The sequence below is a fragment of the Schistocerca piceifrons genome, chromosome 5, assembly GCF_021461385.2.
Source record: "Schistocerca piceifrons isolate TAMUIC-IGC-003096 chromosome 5, iqSchPice1.1, whole genome shotgun sequence".
NCBI classification, from domain to species: domain Eukaryota; kingdom Metazoa; phylum Arthropoda; class Insecta; order Orthoptera; family Acrididae; genus Schistocerca; species Schistocerca piceifrons.
Genome location: NC_060142.1, coordinates 479,628,977 through 479,646,835, shown reverse-complemented (window position 1 = coordinate 479,646,835; position 17,859 = coordinate 479,628,977). Strand labels below are relative to the sequence as shown.

Below are 17,859 nucleotides of genomic sequence, written 5' to 3'. Positions count from 1 at the left end.
ACCCGAAGTATTCGACACCATGGCCCATGAAAGACTGACACAAAAATTGGAAAACTATGGAATTTGATGCCAAGCAAAAGACTGGATACAATAATACTAATGCAACACTGTACCAATAGGGAAGTCAGTCAGGAACCAAAGACATCAAATATGAAGTACTATAGGAATCAGTAATGTGATCACTGGCGTTTAATGTTTATAAATGATATACCCATTGAAGAGAGAGAGAGAGAGAGAGAGAGAGAGAGAGAGAGAGAGGAGGAAATACTATATGCAGATGACATGACAATACAGAACAGTGAACAAAATGTGGAACAGTTTGAGAAAAAGCAGGTATTTCTGCAAATGTCACAGCTCAGGGGCTCACAGAAAATGAACTACAAATCTGAAGAGAACTATGTATGCAGTGTTCAGAAACAGAGAGAAATCTGTGCTTGTAATTTAGAGGTGGACGATATAAAGATGGACAAAGTAGAATCCACTGGATCTTTAGGCATTACTGGAGATAATAAGTTGAAATGGAAACAGCATACAAATTCTGTCTCTACGAAACTCAGCTCTATCATATTCATAATGCAGCAGCTTTCATGATACCCAGACGAACAGCTTCTGTACACACTATACCATGGTCACTCTGAACAGTACCTTCAGTATGGAGTGATGGTGTGGCAGTGTGGCAAAACACAAACATCGAAAAAACAAAAGATGAACAAGGGCTAATGAAACATGCACAAACTACTTTACAAATTTAATTTTTGCATTTTTGTACATATATACAACAACATACATCACAAAAGATAGTTCACAGTGGATTACAAATGCAAGTGTACACACCTGAACACACAGGGAAAGAATGATACACAAAGCACAACCCACTGACTGACAATGCTTGTAAAATGACCTTAGTACTAGAGTATCATATTCCCACAATCTGCCAAAAAACCTGCATGACAGCATACATGACACTAACTTTCCAAAAAAAAGCTCAAATATTATTGGTGTAAAAGCATTTTATTAGCATTAAAAAGTATTTACTAAATTAAATTTGTTTATATTGTTCTTTATGATCAGTGATATTCAGGAGTTTAATCAAAACGGTTCCCCTTCGGAAATAAGTGATAATGTTTGATACGTCTTATATTATACGCACATTTATTTACACAATGTAATCCTACAGGATCAAAAACAAATTCCATTCAGTTGTCTCACCTTACATTTCCCTTCTCCCTTCTGTCAAGGTCCACAACACTACTTCTCCATCCAGATTGTGTACTGCCTTCTCCTGTCACCCTTCTCCAAATGAGGCATCCATCTCCCTCCCTCCCTATCTCTTTCCCCCTACCCCCTCCTTTTTCTCCACCCTATTCCCCTCTCCGACTCAACCTTCGTCTCTTTCTCCCTGTTCCTCTCCTTCCTCAGAAATCCTTTCTTCTTCTTGTGCAGCCACTAAGTCATTTCTCTTTCCCACTCCTACCTCGGACTAGTCCACTGCTCCCTCCTTGTCTCGTGTGTTCTTCCCTGCCTGCTCCCCATATCTATCAACCCAGGTAATTGCAATTTAATAATATGGATCACGGTGGACACAGTAATGTGTGGGGGTTTGCGTAGTAGAGTGTGAATGCATGTACTTTTTACCAGAAAAACCTTAAGAGCTCGAAAGTTGTGTTCCACTAAGCTTGAGGCAATTGATGAATAAATCTTGCTACCAACATCACCAGAATTTGCTATTAAGTTAAGGTAAACCTATCTTCAACCTGAAGGATGGTCTGAACGCCACAGTGCTTTGCTAGGCACGATCCTATTGTAGGTGGTATGTCGTTGCTTTTCTTCAGACTTTGCACTGACTTATCCAGCCTGTTACATGGGGACCTAAAGTTTAACAAGGATATTATTTTATATAAGGTCTACTTTTGGTTGACTGACCATCTTCTAGTAGGTCTATGTCCAAGGGCAAGATACTGAACTATGATGAATGATCTGGCTGCTTACCAATTAGTTTGATTGCAATGTTAATCCAGTTAATCCCACTGCTACATTTTTGAAACAAATGCTCTGTGCTTTTGTGTGAAACAGTCAGTTCTGGTGAGAACTTCTGCAGAGCAATCTTGCTAATGCCATAGTAATTACTGTTTATGGAAAAGTGGCTTCAAAGAAAATGTAAATAAGTTTTATCATATTTGACACTAGATAGTGATATTACTGTTACAAAATATGGTATATAAGCACCCAAATGTTAATGTGTATGTGGTATTTGTTCATAATTATTTGTCAACAAAGGGTTATAATGCATTATACCCAATGCATTATACCTAAGTTTTCCATTTTTGGAACAGTGGGACTGAATGGGAGCATTGAAATAATTGCAAGCACTTGGTTTTTAGGTTGACTGCCAATGAAATGACAGGCTAATTAAAAGAGGACTCTTTTTTTTCTGAGGCTGAATTATACACACATCCCCAAGGTTACCCAAGACAGTCAGATGAAGACTCAGGTGGTGTATGTGAAAGAGAGAAAAATCCTGTTGCAGAAGCAAAAGTTACAAAGTATTGTGATAGAGAAACTGTTACCAAAGAGGTAGACTACTATGACGTGAAAAGACTGGTTATGAAATATGCTTATTAGAATGTTCTCAGATATTTATCTGTAACTATAAAAATATGATTGATGATTCCTACACAGGGACTAAGGAGTCTAACGAGCCACTGTGTTCAACACCAGCACCACCAGTTTCAATAATGTTCAGCTATTTTAACTGTTCTATGATCACGTTATTAGGGACATGCTAGCTAATTATACAAATACTTACGCCCACCAGCATGGTGATATAACATTCAAGGTGTCAAGGGCCGAAAAAAGAGTGTTATTGACCATATTTCTTCTGATTGGTTACCACCCTCTACCAACACACAGAATGTACTGGGAAATGGGCAAGGATTGCTATAATCTAGCTGTCCCAAAAGCAATGTCAAGGAGAAGATTTGGGGAAAAAAGTGAAATATGGAAAGAAATTTCTTCTGAAGTGATCACTAAACATTATTAATTAATTAGCAATCTTGGCTTCAGAAGAAATTTCTTTCCATTCAGTCAACAGTTTATTGACATATCTACACCTGCCACAATTTTTAACTATAGCATTTCCACAGCAGGAGTTGACACACTTGATGAAAATACTGGAAAATATTAGGATTAATTTCAGAACAAAGAAATGGTACTACCAACTTCTCACTTTCCCCACTAAATGCTTTGCTGCTATACAGACAAACACAACAGTACAAGGAGAAACCATTGGATCTACCTGGCTTTACAAGGTATGTGGTAAACTGTCACTTTCAGAAGTACATCTCACAACAGTCACTTGTCCAACCAGTGCAAAATCCGAAAGCATTACACAAAAGAGTGTTCAATGACCTGTGCCATGATGGACAAGACATTTGACTGTACCACTGGGCAATTTGCATCAGCCCCAAAGTCCTTCAAAACCACTGAGCTTCACTCGGAGAATGTAATGCAGTAAATAAGTGTGGAGAGATTCCCATAGTTTGTGCTGTCACTAGTGTTACTGAGGTCACCATAGAAAGTTAGAGAAGCAGGGTTTACGTTTAGAGTTCGAGAACAGCTGAAGGCCATATATACGTTATTGTTGTGCATAATTGTGTGTTACATTTATTTTTCGTAATTCTCATTGTGTGAGCTAGTTTTTCCCTTATTTGCTTATCTATTTCCTAGTGGTGTAATGAGAAAATAAGCTCTTTAAAATATTTAGTACGAAAATTAAATATGAATATAAAAAATACACATTTCTTTCTCACAATATCATACGTCAGGTACCTGCATCCACTCGTTCCCACTACTCCATTTTTGGAACATCTATTTTGTGTTACTAAATACAAGGTCTGTTCAAAAAATTCCAGAATTTCATCCACAAAATTTTTCTACACTTACCTGTTACTTATTGTACATGGTCTCCTTTGAAATATTCTCCTCCACAATTGATACACCACACCCAACCCTGTTTCCACTTCCGGAAGCAATCTTGGTGGATCACATGAAGCAACGCCTGCAGATTTACTTTTATCTTGTCTATCGTTTCATATATTCATCCCTTCAGTGGGTTTTTCAACTTCGGAAATAAAAAAAAGCCCACAGGGCCAGGTCTGGACAGTACAAAGGATGAGGCAAGATTTTGTTTTTTGCGCAACGGTCACACATGAACAGGGATGAATGTGCGGATGTGCTAGCATGGTGCAAGAGTCCTGAATTGTCTCATAGGCACCATAACACCTACCAATAGTACCACTGATTAACAGTTTGTCCCTGTGGCATGAATTCACGAGGAGCTAATCTTTTGAAGTCGAAGAAAACTCTCAGCATTGTTTGACATTTGACCTGACCTGACAAGCTCTTTTTGCTCTTGGAGAACCTTTCCCAAACCATTCTAAAGATTGAACCTGGTCTCAACATCACAAACATAGATCTATAGCTCATCACCAGTTATGATTCTCTTAAGGAACATATTGTTCTCATTTGCGGGATCCAAAGGCTCTTCACAGAATGCGAGGTGAATGTCCTTCTGGTCTTGATTCATGAGCTGTGGAATAAACTTGGCGGCAACACAATGCATTCCAAGATGCCTTGTCAGGATTTCATGGTATTATCCAACTGAAATGTTACATACTTTGGCAACCTCTCTAACATGCAGTCTTCGATTGGCACGCGCAATTTCATTGATGTTCATACCATGAGCATCCTTGGTAGGCGTCTAAGGATGTCCTGGATGAGGGTCACCTTTGACTACCATCTGGCCACCTTTAAATCGTGTGAACCATTCGTAACACCGAGTACGGCTTAAGCACTCATCACCATAGGCTTCCTGCATCAATTGGTGTGTCTCTGTAAAGGTTTTCTTGAGTTTCATGCAAAATGTAATGGAGGGGCATTGTTCCTCTAACTCTGTCATCTAGAAATTCGCAAACTGTGTGACCCAACTTTCCACTCAATACAGCACTGAACAATAACTAACAGACATGCAACAATGAAACTTAACAGCAGTTAAACATAAAATACAGGCATGTGCAAGGATGCCAACAGCATTTTGCTCCAACACACCATTGACATGAAATTACAAATGTTCCAGAATTTTCTGAACAGACATCGTACATTATTAGAATCATGAAAATTGTATTTACGGGCTATCTGGTCTACCTATACACCAAACATAAAACTTAAAACAGGAATTCCTAAAAGATTTGAATGGCAAAAAGGATTAAGGAAAAGGAAAAGGAAAAAAAGGAAGGAAGCTTAGAGTCTGATGTCCTGTCAGTGACAAGCTCATTAGAGATTGAGCACAATCTCATGTTGGGTATGATGAAGTAAACTGACTGTATGAACTTTTCAAATGACCTATCACAGCATTTGCCTCAAACGATTTAAAAGAATCACGAAAAACTAATCTGGATGTTCATGGTACAAAAATTGCTTATTAAGTTCTGAAACTTCAAAGAGTAAAGTGTTTTCCACTTCACAAGACAGCTCTGGACCAGTTGTTCCCATTTTGGGAACCAGATGCTGAACACGGATACAGCATTAACAGATGAACAAAGAGAATTATTGCATGTTTATTTAATGGTTTCAGAATGGCCTCTTGTACAAGTGTTAATAACAGGCAGATAAGAATGACTGAAAACAAAGAGAGATCTAATGACAGTTGCCACAGCTTACATGAAATTAAAGGATAAATAGATAAAACTAAAAATATGCTATTTCTACTGCAAGATACTTTATATGTGGAATACCAAAGAAATTAGTAACTACTAACTAATAATCATCTTCTGGTGGGGTCACTCAACCTAGATACGTCAAGGGGGAGACAAAGAACAAACGGACATGTAGCATGGGGAGAACAGGAATAAAGGAAATTGTGTAATTGTGGTTATGCCAAACATCCTATGGTCATGAATTATTAAGTAAACTACTGCCTGACAAAAAACTGGAGGAGGAGGAAACGAACTTCAGGAGCTGAGATGATATGTAATTTTCTTTCAGTGACTTTGGCACCGAGTCAAATTTACAACTTAGCAGTACGAGCCCACTTGTCAGTGTCTTGCTGCACATACTATGGCCTGGATGCATGCACTGACTAATTGGAAAACATGTAAAACCATTCTAGCTAGCAAATTGGCCCACAACTGTTGTAACTTGTATTGATACCCTGGATACTGATGTCAGGATGGAGCTGACCTAGTCCCATATATGTTCTATTGGGACAGATCTGCTGGCCTCTGGAATACCCTATAATGCAGACGATTCATGGACATTCACACCACGTGTGAGCAAACATTGTCCTGCTGGAAAGTGGCGCCATGATATTAGTCACATGAGACATAACACATGATGACGCACAATGTCCATGACGTATCGTTGTGCTGCCTGAGATCACTCAACACTATTAGCTCTGACCTTAAGATATACCAGTAGTTAACACCACTGTGCCTCTCCAAAGACTGGAATAATGGGATCTCTCCCCAGTCTGCCACCACACTAGCCAACAACGGTCATCTGGGCTAGTGCCGAACCGCAGTTTATTGCTGAACACAATGTGATGCCATTCGTCAAAAGGCTGTGCTTCGCAGTCATGACAACACTAAACACAGCTATTTGTGTTTTTCAGTTAATGGCAGCCTACACATAGGATGCTAATTTTCTAGTCCAGCTGTTACTGATCCCTGACAAGTGACGGGGGATGCCTGAATGTTGCAGGATATCCACTACATCTCCCTTGTGGTCGGCAGACATGGTTGACCAGAACCTTGACGACAAGTATGCCTGCCCCCACAGTCCCATGCAGTCCAACATTGGGACACTGTCACTTCCAAATACACCACAAATCTCAATATTGCACGATTCGACCACTGGCCAAATGGCCGACAATGAGCCCTTTTTCAAGCTCTGTTAGGTGCTGATTATGTTGCTTCTCATAAGGAGGTGGCACCTCTGTGTCTTTTACAGTGATCACTCAATACCTGACTCTCTAAATTGCCCCTTAAATGCCCTATCATGCCTGGTAACAAGACTAAACATGAACACTACTAACGTACACTGGTGGTCGTTCCACTTGTCAAAGAACGGCAAGTCTAATCTTTTACATACCTGCCAATGGCATGTGTATGTCTATGAATTTACATTGACATCCAGCCATGTCTTCTGGACACTTTTGGTAAAACAATATAAAATTATTCGTAATTGTGGAACAGAGCTTTAAAAAAATAAAAAAAATAATAAATTTATTTGCTGATGTCATGTGTTAGTTGTAAGCAACAAGACTGAGTTACATATGGGCGCAAATCAACTCTTCCACTTTGTTTTAAATTATAACTTCAGGATAAAACTGAACAAATCTAGCATAGTTCCACTGGAGAGGGTGGGGATTATGTAGTCTGTTCAAAGATTACAACTGACAGTGATATAATCAAGCATTTTAGAGGGTTAAACTATTTCAGATGTTTGACATCCTACGATCAAGATGAAGTTCTAAGATATACACTGAATATACACAGTCTCAGGACTGAAGACCACAACAACAACATGTTGGTGTATGTAACACAAGAATGTAGGTCAAGTGCAAAGTTGATCTGCACATTAGTTTTGTTTATATGGTTTTCTACAGTAGAAATGTTGTGGAAGTTTCATTAAAATGTAAAGAAAAAAAATTATCATTTCTGTTTGGTTACCATCACTTTTTTCAGTATTTACATTTCACCCAGGACTTTCCAGTATCAGGTCATGTGATTAAACTTAAGTGACATCACCACATCTGTGCTAACTAAGGTAATCCTTAGATACCTGAGCTGCAACAGATGCTAAACAGTGACTGTTTTGCAACATCCTGCTGCAGGAAGCATGCTGTAATGTAATAGCAACTATGAACTTCATGTTTAGTCCGCCATGGACACAGTTTAGATTTTACTCCCATCACTAAAAGCTTGAATCTTCAAATTTCGGAACTTTCTGTACAATGTATACTCGATTTGCATGACCATTCAATAATAATTCATATTCATCTTACCAGTTCTTATGTACTGCCACTCTCTCATGTCTGACATAATTTTATTGCTACTTCACATTTATTTTCCTTTTCGGTCTCCCTTTAACATTATGCAGTTTGTTATTTTTATTACCACTGGTTGCCTTTTCTGTTCTTATCCAGAACTTGCCTCACCCCTTAGACAAGTAACTGTCAACAGTTGTCCATTAAGCTACTGTCAACATTTGTCCATCTACATTTGTATCCTTGATCTCTCATTTGCTAGTACTACCACTTTGGCCTTAAGATAAGCTGTACTTTTCATCCAAATTTAACCCTTGAATAGTAAGGGTGTGGGTTACATCCACTACCTTATCTTTTTACATACCTTGCTATAAATAAACAATGCTGATTTGCAACAATACAACTACTGTCTGTAATGGAAACTGGCAGCAAGACATATTATTACACAACAATGCAAACTTTTGAAGTCTACTAATAATGTTACACGAGCTTATAATTCAGTTGTTGGATACTGGTAAGAAATCCCAATTTATGCTGATACAAATGACCATTTAGAGCAAAAAACCATCCAGGTGAAGATTTCAGTGCAGTTATGACGCAAGCTTCAAACTTATAGTTGTGCATTACACTAAAACCACAACCAACAGAAAGGTCCAAAACAGAATGGACTGGACAAATCTGATGTGCAACATTGGGTTGTTTCAGAAGAAAAATGGAAGAAGGCAATTTTAATGAAAAAAAAAAAAACACTCAAGAGGACTAAACGTGGTAAATATCCAGAACTTCAAGCTAAGGTTCTTTCCTGTGTGCGAGATATGAAAGATGGGATGCCTGTCTCATGGGAAATAATCCAACGGAAGGCTCTGGAAAACACAAGAGCCTTAAACATGACACAAGGTTCATTCCATTTGAGTGTTGGTTGTTGTCTGCTTATGCAAAGAAGTGGCCTTTGCTCTCTAATGACGTACTACACTAGCAGAGAGAATGTCAGTTGATTTACAGAAGAAACTGGTTAACATCCAGCGATACATCATCCAATTGCAAAAGTGTCATTCATACCTTTTTCATCAGGTTGGTGATGCTGACAAATTGCCATTATTTTTTGACATGCTGAGTAATACAACAGTAGACATGAAAGGGGCAAAAAGTAGCCCATTAGCATGGACAAGGAATGAAAATATAGAACTGTGGTGTTTGTTGTTACACCCAATGTCAGTTTGAAGATACAAATATGCCCAAAGAAAACTTTTCTAAGGGTTTAGTGATTTGCTGCCAAGAAAAAGGCTGGATGACAACACAATTTCTTGTTGACTGCTTGTCTATCATTTGGAATCACAGACCTCGGGCACGGCTTGCTATCAGAGCCTTGCTAGTATTGGATGTTTTAAGGGACAGCTAACTGATGAAGTATAAGATAAACTTGCTGCACAGAAGCAACCTTGTCATCATACATGGAGGAATGACTTCAGAATTACAGGTGCTAAACGAGGCCATAAACAAGCCATCCAAGGACAAACTCCAAAAAATGTATTCGGGTTGGCTACTGGTAGAACACAATACCCTTACACTATGTGATATATCAAGAAGCTGTCAGTCACCCTTCTGTGTGAGTGGATTCTTGCTCCACAGTCCTCCAAATCATCAGAATCCATCATCATGGGGTTCAAGAAATGCTGATCATTGAATGCACTAGATGGCAGTGAGGATGACATACAGTGGGAAGAGAATGGATAAAATACTTGGAGTGTAAATGATGAGAGTGAGCAAGACAAAATATGCTACCGACATGTTAGGTGCCAATGAGTCATATGCCAGAACAAACATTTACAGTACATACCTACATCATACATGTTAAGTACAAGTAAGTTTTTGATAATTTTTCTCCTCTCTGAGTGTGGCTTATTTCATGCAATTTTTTTTTTTATTTCTTCCTCAGAGTTTAGAGGTGCAGCTTTTATGTGGTAGCGTCTTATTATCTGGCCAATACAATATACACTATCAACCCCATGAACCATGGATCTTGCAGAGCTGGGATGGCTTTAGTGCCTCAAAGTGACACAGATAGCTACATTCTAAGTGCAACATAAACACAAGGCTACCTATGGAGAGGTCTGAATGATTGGCTTATCTGGTCTTTTAACATTAGCCAACATGGCCTAGTTGCACTGGTACTACAAACAAATGAAAGCAGCAAGAAACCACAGGTGTGAATTTTTCTGAGGGCATGCACAGCTGTCTGGATGGTTATCAGGAGCATGTGTCACCAGGAAAAAGATAACTGGCGTTCTATGTGCCAGAGCGTGCAATGTTGTATCCTAAATTGGGTAGGGAGGTTATAGAATTTAAAAAGAGAAATGGATAGGTTGATGTTAGATACAGGGGGAAATTGTGAGGTGCAGCAGCACGAAGAACAGGACTTTTGGTAAGTAAACGGTTATAAACAAAAAATCAAATAGGGCAATGTGAGAGAAGGTCTAATAATGAAGGAAAAACAGGAATGGGAGTACGCTACTATGACTAGCATAGTAAATACATTATCACAGCCAAGGTGGACATGAAGCCAACACCCACCACAGCCGTACAAGTGTATCTGCCAACCAGTTTCACAGCTGGAGAGAATAAAACAATGAATAATGATAGAAAATAAATAATTCACATAGTTAAGGCAGACAAAAATTTGTGATGATAGAATGAAATACAATAGCAAGGAAAGGAAGAAAAGGAGAAGTAACAGCATGATACGTACAAGGGAAAAAGAACCTGCCTGGTAGAATCCTGCACAGAATGTAATTTAAACATTGTTCACATTTGGTTTCAGAATCATGTAAGAAGGCTGCATATGTGAATGGCTCCTAGACACACTGGAAGTTTCCAGATTGATTACATATTTTTTAACTGTGAAACATTTCCAAGGACAAATCAGGCCTCTGACCCCAATTTATTTGTAACGATCTGTACATTAAGGCTTTAGAAATTGCAAAAAGGTAGGAAATTAAGGAAATGAGACCCAGATAAATTGAAAGAACCAGAGAATTATTGAGAGTTTCACAGTTTGACTGAAGCAGGGGAAGGGAATACAGTAGATGATAGATGGGTAACCTTGAAAGATGAAATAATGAAGGCAGCAGATGATCACATAGGTAAAAGGACAAGGCCTAGTAGAAATCACTGAATTTAAACGAAAAAATAAATAAAGACTCAACAAATGAAGCAGGTGAAAGGGAACACACTAAGACTGACTGAAAGTGTAAATCGGCTACACAGGAATGGCTAGAGGACAAATGCAAAGTTATAGGAGCCTGTATAACTGTAGGAAAGACAGATACCTCCTATAAGAAGATTAAAGGGATCTTTGGAAACAAGATAAGCAATTATATGAATATTAAGAGCTCATATCACAAGCCAGTGTTAAACAAAGAAGGAAAAGCTGAAAGGAATACAGAAGCTGTTTCCAAAATACTTTTACAAACTTTGGGGACAGGTTCCTTATAACAAAACAAGGAAAAAGTTCATATAAATATAAATTCAAAATTCCTTTGTTTTCGAGTTAGTGAAAGTTTACAATTCAGGTGATTGGAGCTCATCCCAAACACACTCGTAATATATGCTCAAAATGTCCTCCTCTTGCTTCCCAACTGATGCTGGGAGGATGTATGGCCCTACCAGATAGCCATCTACAGTCAGCTGAAGCAATTTTAAACTGATTCCAATGCCTAGCCCACACTGAGCATTGGGACTGCTATCAGCCCATACACACTGGTTGTGAAAATTCATTATTGAATCCCTTCCAAATGCCTCATTTATACACAGGACTGAAGGGATAAACAATGGACTGGCAGTTTGTGCAACAGACCATCAGCAAAAGTGCTCCCATGGTGGAGGATTGGCAGGCTGTAGACCCTGCAAACATTGAAAATGGTAAGGATACACGAGTTTCTCGTGTAGTATCCTCCAGGCTGAACTTTGAGCTGTACTGCACACCAGAGCCACTTGTCACGCACTGATACCCTGGCTCTTCATCAACAGCTCATAGAACATGAGCCTCCTGATCAGGCATACCAGCAAGACGTGGTCTTATTTAGTCAAAAGTCTGTAGTGATATACATCCCGCCTCGGCAACACAATACACAGCACCAAAGGATGGGTGACTCGATTGTCTTCGGTCTGAAAATGCCATCTGATACAGTCATAGGGTTGCATGTCCATTACCAACTGCGTGGCCATACATAAAAAAATAATGTCTTCTTGCTCACAAAATGAATATTCTGCCAGGATTGCATGGAGCACTTTCAATTGACTCACTACCTATAGGAGAAGCTCACAGTGGACATGTTGAAGACAAGCTAGTGACAAAAGGAAACAAGCCTCCCTCGGGACAGAATGTCATCTAGAATACAATGAATCAAATGAGTGCATATATACGTCAAGTAGTTGGGTTGTATCTGGAAAGCCACTGAATGTCAACTTTCATTGATAACTTGAAAACAAAGGATTTTCTTATGTTTGTTTATATGAACTTTTTCCTTTTTTTTGGTGTAAGGAACCTGTCCCTGGTATCTGTGAAAGTATTTTTTTAAACACTTTGTATTAGGGAGGGGAGGGGGGGGCGCCTCTACGAGAGAAATGAACTTGCAGACATTATACAAACGGAAGATGAAGCAGATTAAGATGCAATGGGAGACTGATACTGCGAGAAGAATTTGCCACAGCACTGAAAGAACTTAAATCATAAAAGTATATGACATTTCCTTAGAATAACTGAGACCCTTCAGATGACAAAACTATTCCACCTGCAACGTACAAGAAATGGGCGGAACACCCTCTCAAGCTTCAAGAAAAAGCAATAATTCTCATTCCAAAGAAAGCATTAGTTATGGTTGCAAACCACTGACATTAATTATTTACAGAAGAATGGAAAACTGCTAGAAGCTGACCTCTGGAAAGAGCTGCCTGGATCCCAGAGAAACGTAGGATCACACAAGGTATTACTGATCCTACAACTTATCTCACAAGATACGTTAAAGAAAGGAAAACCTACTTGAAGAAAGCTTTTGACAGTGATGAATGGAATACACACTCAAACTCTGAAGTTGGCAGGTATAAAACACAGGGAGCAAAAGACTATATCCAACTTGTACAGAAATTAGACTGCAGTTATATGAGCCAAAGGACACGAAAGGAAAGCAGTATCTGAGAAGGGAGTGAGACAGAGTTGTACCATAGCCCCAACTTTACTCAATCTGCACACAGAGTAAGCAGTACAGAAAACAAAGGAGAAATTTGTATAAGGAATTACAAGTTTAGGGAAAAGAAACAACAGCTTTGAGATTTGCCAATGACACTGCAATTCTGCCATAGACGGCACAGACTAGGAAGAGTACTTGAATGGAATGACTTAAATGTCTAAAGATGGTTGTAAAAAAGAGGAAGACAGATAGGAATACATCCAGCAAATAATTGAGAACATAGGCTGAAAGTGCTACCCTGAGATGAACAGGCTGGCACAGGAGAGGAATTCATGGGGGGCCACATCAAACCAGTCTGATGACTGACAACATACAAAAATAAATAAATAAATAAATAAAATAAAAAAACAAGCATAAACAAGAATAATACAAGGATAATAGAATGTGGTCAAATTAAATCAAGCACTCATACGGAAATTACTTTAGGAAATGAGACACTAAAAATTGTGGACGCGTTCTCTATTTTGACAGCAAAAGAACTTGTAACAGCCGAAGCAGAAACAATGTAAAAGGCAAATTCGCCAAAGTGAGGAAAGCATTTCTGAAAAAGAGGAATTTATTATTGTTGTTGTGGTCTTCAGTCCTGAGACTGGTTTGATGCAGCTCTCCACGCTACTCTATCCTGTGCAAGCTTCTTCAACTCCCAGTACCTACTGCAACCTACATCCTTCTGAATCTGCTTGGTGTATTCATCTCTTGGTCTCCCTCTACGATTTTTACCCTCCACGCTGCCCTCCAATACTAAATTGGTGATCCCTTGATGCCTCAGAACATGTCCTACCAACCGATCCCTTCTTCGAGTCAAGTTGTGCCACAAACTTCTCTTCTCCCCAATCCTATTCAACACCACCTCATTAGGAATGTGATCTACTCATCTAATCTTCAGCATTCTTCTGTAGCACCACATTTCGAAAGCTTCTATTCTCTTCTTGTCTAAACTATTGATCATCCATGTTTCACTTCCATATATGGCTACACTCCATACAAATACTTTCAGAAACGACTTCCTGACACTTAAATCAATACTCGATGTTAACAAATTTCTCTTCTTCAGAAACGCTTTCCTTCCCATTGCCAGTCTACATTTTATATCCTCTCTACTTCGACCATCATCAGTTATTTTGCTCCCCAAATAGTAAAACTCCTTTACTACTTTAAGTGTCTCATTTCCTAATCTAACACCCTCAACATCACCCGACTTAATTCGACTACATTCCATTATCCTTGTTTTGATTTTGTTGATGTTCATCTTATATCCTTTCTTCAAGACACTATCCATTCCGTTCAACTGCTCTTCCAAGTCCTTTGCTGTCTCTGACAGAATTACAATGTCATCAGCGAACCTCAAAGTTTTTATTTCTTCTCCGTGGGTTTTAATACCTACTCTGAATTTTTCTTTATTTCATTCACTGCTTGCTCAATATACAGATTGAATAACATCGGGGAGAGGCTACAACCCTGTCTCACTCCCTTCCCAACCACTGCTTCCATTTCATGCCCCTCAACTCTTATAACTGCCATTTGGTTTCTATACAAATTGTAAATAGCCTTTCGCTCCCTATATTTTACCCCTGCCACCTTCAGAATTTGAAAGAGAGTATTCCAGTCAATATTGTCAAAAGCTTTCTCTAAGTCTTATTAATTATAAATTTATTAACATTGTATATATATTAAATTATGAAGTATTTTCTGAAGATATTTCTCTCGAGTACAGCCTCATACAGAAGTGAAATGTGGACAATAAGCAGTTCAAATAAGAAGCGAAAAGAAGCTTTTGAAATGAGCTGCAGAAGATTGCTAAAGATCTTTGGGCTGAAGGCCACATCAACAACATATACTGCCACTGACATGTTATTACAGGCACTCCACTGACTTCCCTGTTCAGTTGTAATGCTGTATATAACTTTTGGAGAGTGAATTTCCCTGCAGCATCTCTCTTCTGTCAGACAAATAAAATCTTGGTCCTGAAAGCTGGTGTTCGTGAGCCACTATATTGTATTAACCAGTTGTTATCTAATAAAAACATCTTTTTTCTTTATTTATTTATTTAGTTCAAAATTATGACATAATGGCATGCACAGTGAAGTGTAGTAACAAAATATAAGGGACACTGCATAGTTAGAACACACCAGTAGACCCAGAAGAAGGCCGCTGCAACCGTGGCCGAAACATTGGTTTTCTCCAGCAGTAGTTTTATACAGTATAACGTGGTACCATACCCACAAAACTTTTGTCGACTGACTCTGGCCGCAGAAGCCTATGCAATTATATTTAGTTTTAGTTCCATTAATGTTCACACCAACTGTTAGTGCACTGCATAAGTGTATAAAGCGACTTTCAGATGTTACTGTAAATTATGACACGATGTCTTGTTTACTGTGCCACCTTTAAAAAAGCAAGTTTCAAAAAAATAATATTTATTAACTTTTAAAAATCTTAACTAGTTCCACAGCACTAAGAAACATATAGTAGACTCATTTTTTAGGGTGAAAAAAAAAATAAAATAAAAAAAGAGTATAAACAACAACACAATGAAAAGCAAAGAGGCAAATGTTTTCACTTCGGATCTTATGCAGGTATCTCAAAACTTAGATCTGAAATTGTATGGGTGGTATGACATCCTAAGCCGAGTACTCCGAAATATCAAACTAATGGTGAGAAATGTATATTTAACTTTGTTTTAACATTAACAACTTAGACCTTATACCAAGAATTTAAGCTTATAGCTACTGTCCAAATGACAATTCCCTAACTGACAGATAATATTTGTAAGTATCTTCTGAATAATTCAGTGCTGTCTTCTCAAATTCTACTCTTCAAACAGCTGATGGCCATAACATTTGTTAGCTCTATGTGACTTGAATAACCTGTTTCTCTCAAAACTTCTATCCACAGCGATATTTTTTTCCAGTTGGGATGACACTTGTTCCAAAACGCCTGAACATTTTTTCATCCCTGTGAGCACCATACTCTCTCACATGCATTAAAAGACTGTCATCAAGTTCATGCAACTAATACTTCATAGCCAACACCTGTCTGTGAATAGTGGTAAATTCTACTTTGGACACATCATGGACAAAGAGGAAAAAGCCTTAGTAGAGATGTAGATCAGATGAAGTCAGGAAAAAAGCTGAGCCCAATCAGAATTCAAACTTCAAATCTTTGAATTACTGGTTATTACTTGGACATTTGATTGATTAATAAAATGAAAAATAAATAAAAAAAGGCAGAAAAATGGAAGGATGAAATACACATATGTAATCAGATCCTTCTCTGAATTCCCACCTTTGTTACATAACCAAAGTGGTCACTATTTGTAAGTTAACAAGATCAAGAAAACAGTTTTTTACCACACATGAAGTGCTGCAGTTATAAAACAGCAGAAAATTGTTACTTATTTATTTCATAAAGAATGTGACTGTTTAAGTTGCTAACATGTTACGCAGGTAAGACACCACTCCTATTTCCTTTTTGGGAAAAAGTGTCATTAAGAAGCTGAGAATCAATAAATCCAGTTTAGATTCATCATGAGGTATGCAATTTCTGTTTCCTGAACTTCTTATTATGACAACCCGTTGCTGATAGTCTACTACAAAGCAATGTAATGTACTCTTTGAAGTTCTCATTGACAACACAAAGAGCTTCAAACACCAAGTGACACACTGTAATGGGGCAACCAATAAGTTCCCATTCAAAGGCCATGCAGTCCAGAATTGATATGCCAACTGGGCATCGAGGCAATCATTCCACTGATGCACCAGGTTGAAGATGTCTGTTTGGTGAAACACTGTGTCCTGCTGTGTAAAGAAGTCCACAACTGCCTGCTGCGCATTCTCATCTGACAGGTATTGTCGACCCTTCAATGCCATTTTTAAGGGACAAAAGGCACAATAATCGCATGGGAAGAGAGCTGGACTGTAGGGTGGGTGCTCGAATGTCTCCCACTTGAGTTGGCGTAACTTCAACATTACAACATTTGCAATAGGGGGGACTAATGTCACTATGAATCTGCAGCACCCCATGTCACACCATTCCACAATGGTGGTATTCAACAAATATGCTATCTCATATGCATTGTTCATTCTCCGATAGACATCTAACGACATTTGTCCTTCGAGAGCCAAGAAACCCAAAAGCCTCGCAAAGGTCTTGTAATCAGCATTCAACATTGTAAGTGGCCAGTATTCATTGACCGATTGCTCTCCTACTGGCTTGTGTGCTGGTATGAGAGATCCTTTGGCGAAGGAAGGCGATATTGTGCAGTTCAGAGACAAGAGTTCTCCTTTGGCAGGCAAGAAAAGAACACCGGCATGCTAGTCACATTTGGGTACATTTGGTTATAATGCAGCCATAACACATGATCTACATTAAGCACACACACATTGGTAAGGCACAAATGCCATACTGATCTGTTACCTATGTGTTGGTGATTATATACCCTCATGGAGTCTTGCTACATCGCATATACATTGCAGCAACACCCTCAAATGGAAACTTTTTGATCACCTCTTACAAGCTGTCTCAATGATTTGGGCATTTAAATATAATCTGGTCATTATAACTCTGATG

The 17,859-nt window shown here is 38.6% G+C and overlaps 1 protein-coding gene across 1 annotated transcript in view; it reads right to left on the bottom strand.

Annotated features, from left to right (window-relative positions):
- Nucleotides 1–17,859, bottom strand: part of LOC124797840 (kinesin-like protein KIF14) — a 258,591-nt gene that overhangs the window by 184,449 nt on the left and 56,283 nt on the right. The gene's annotated exons all lie outside the window — the stretch shown is intronic.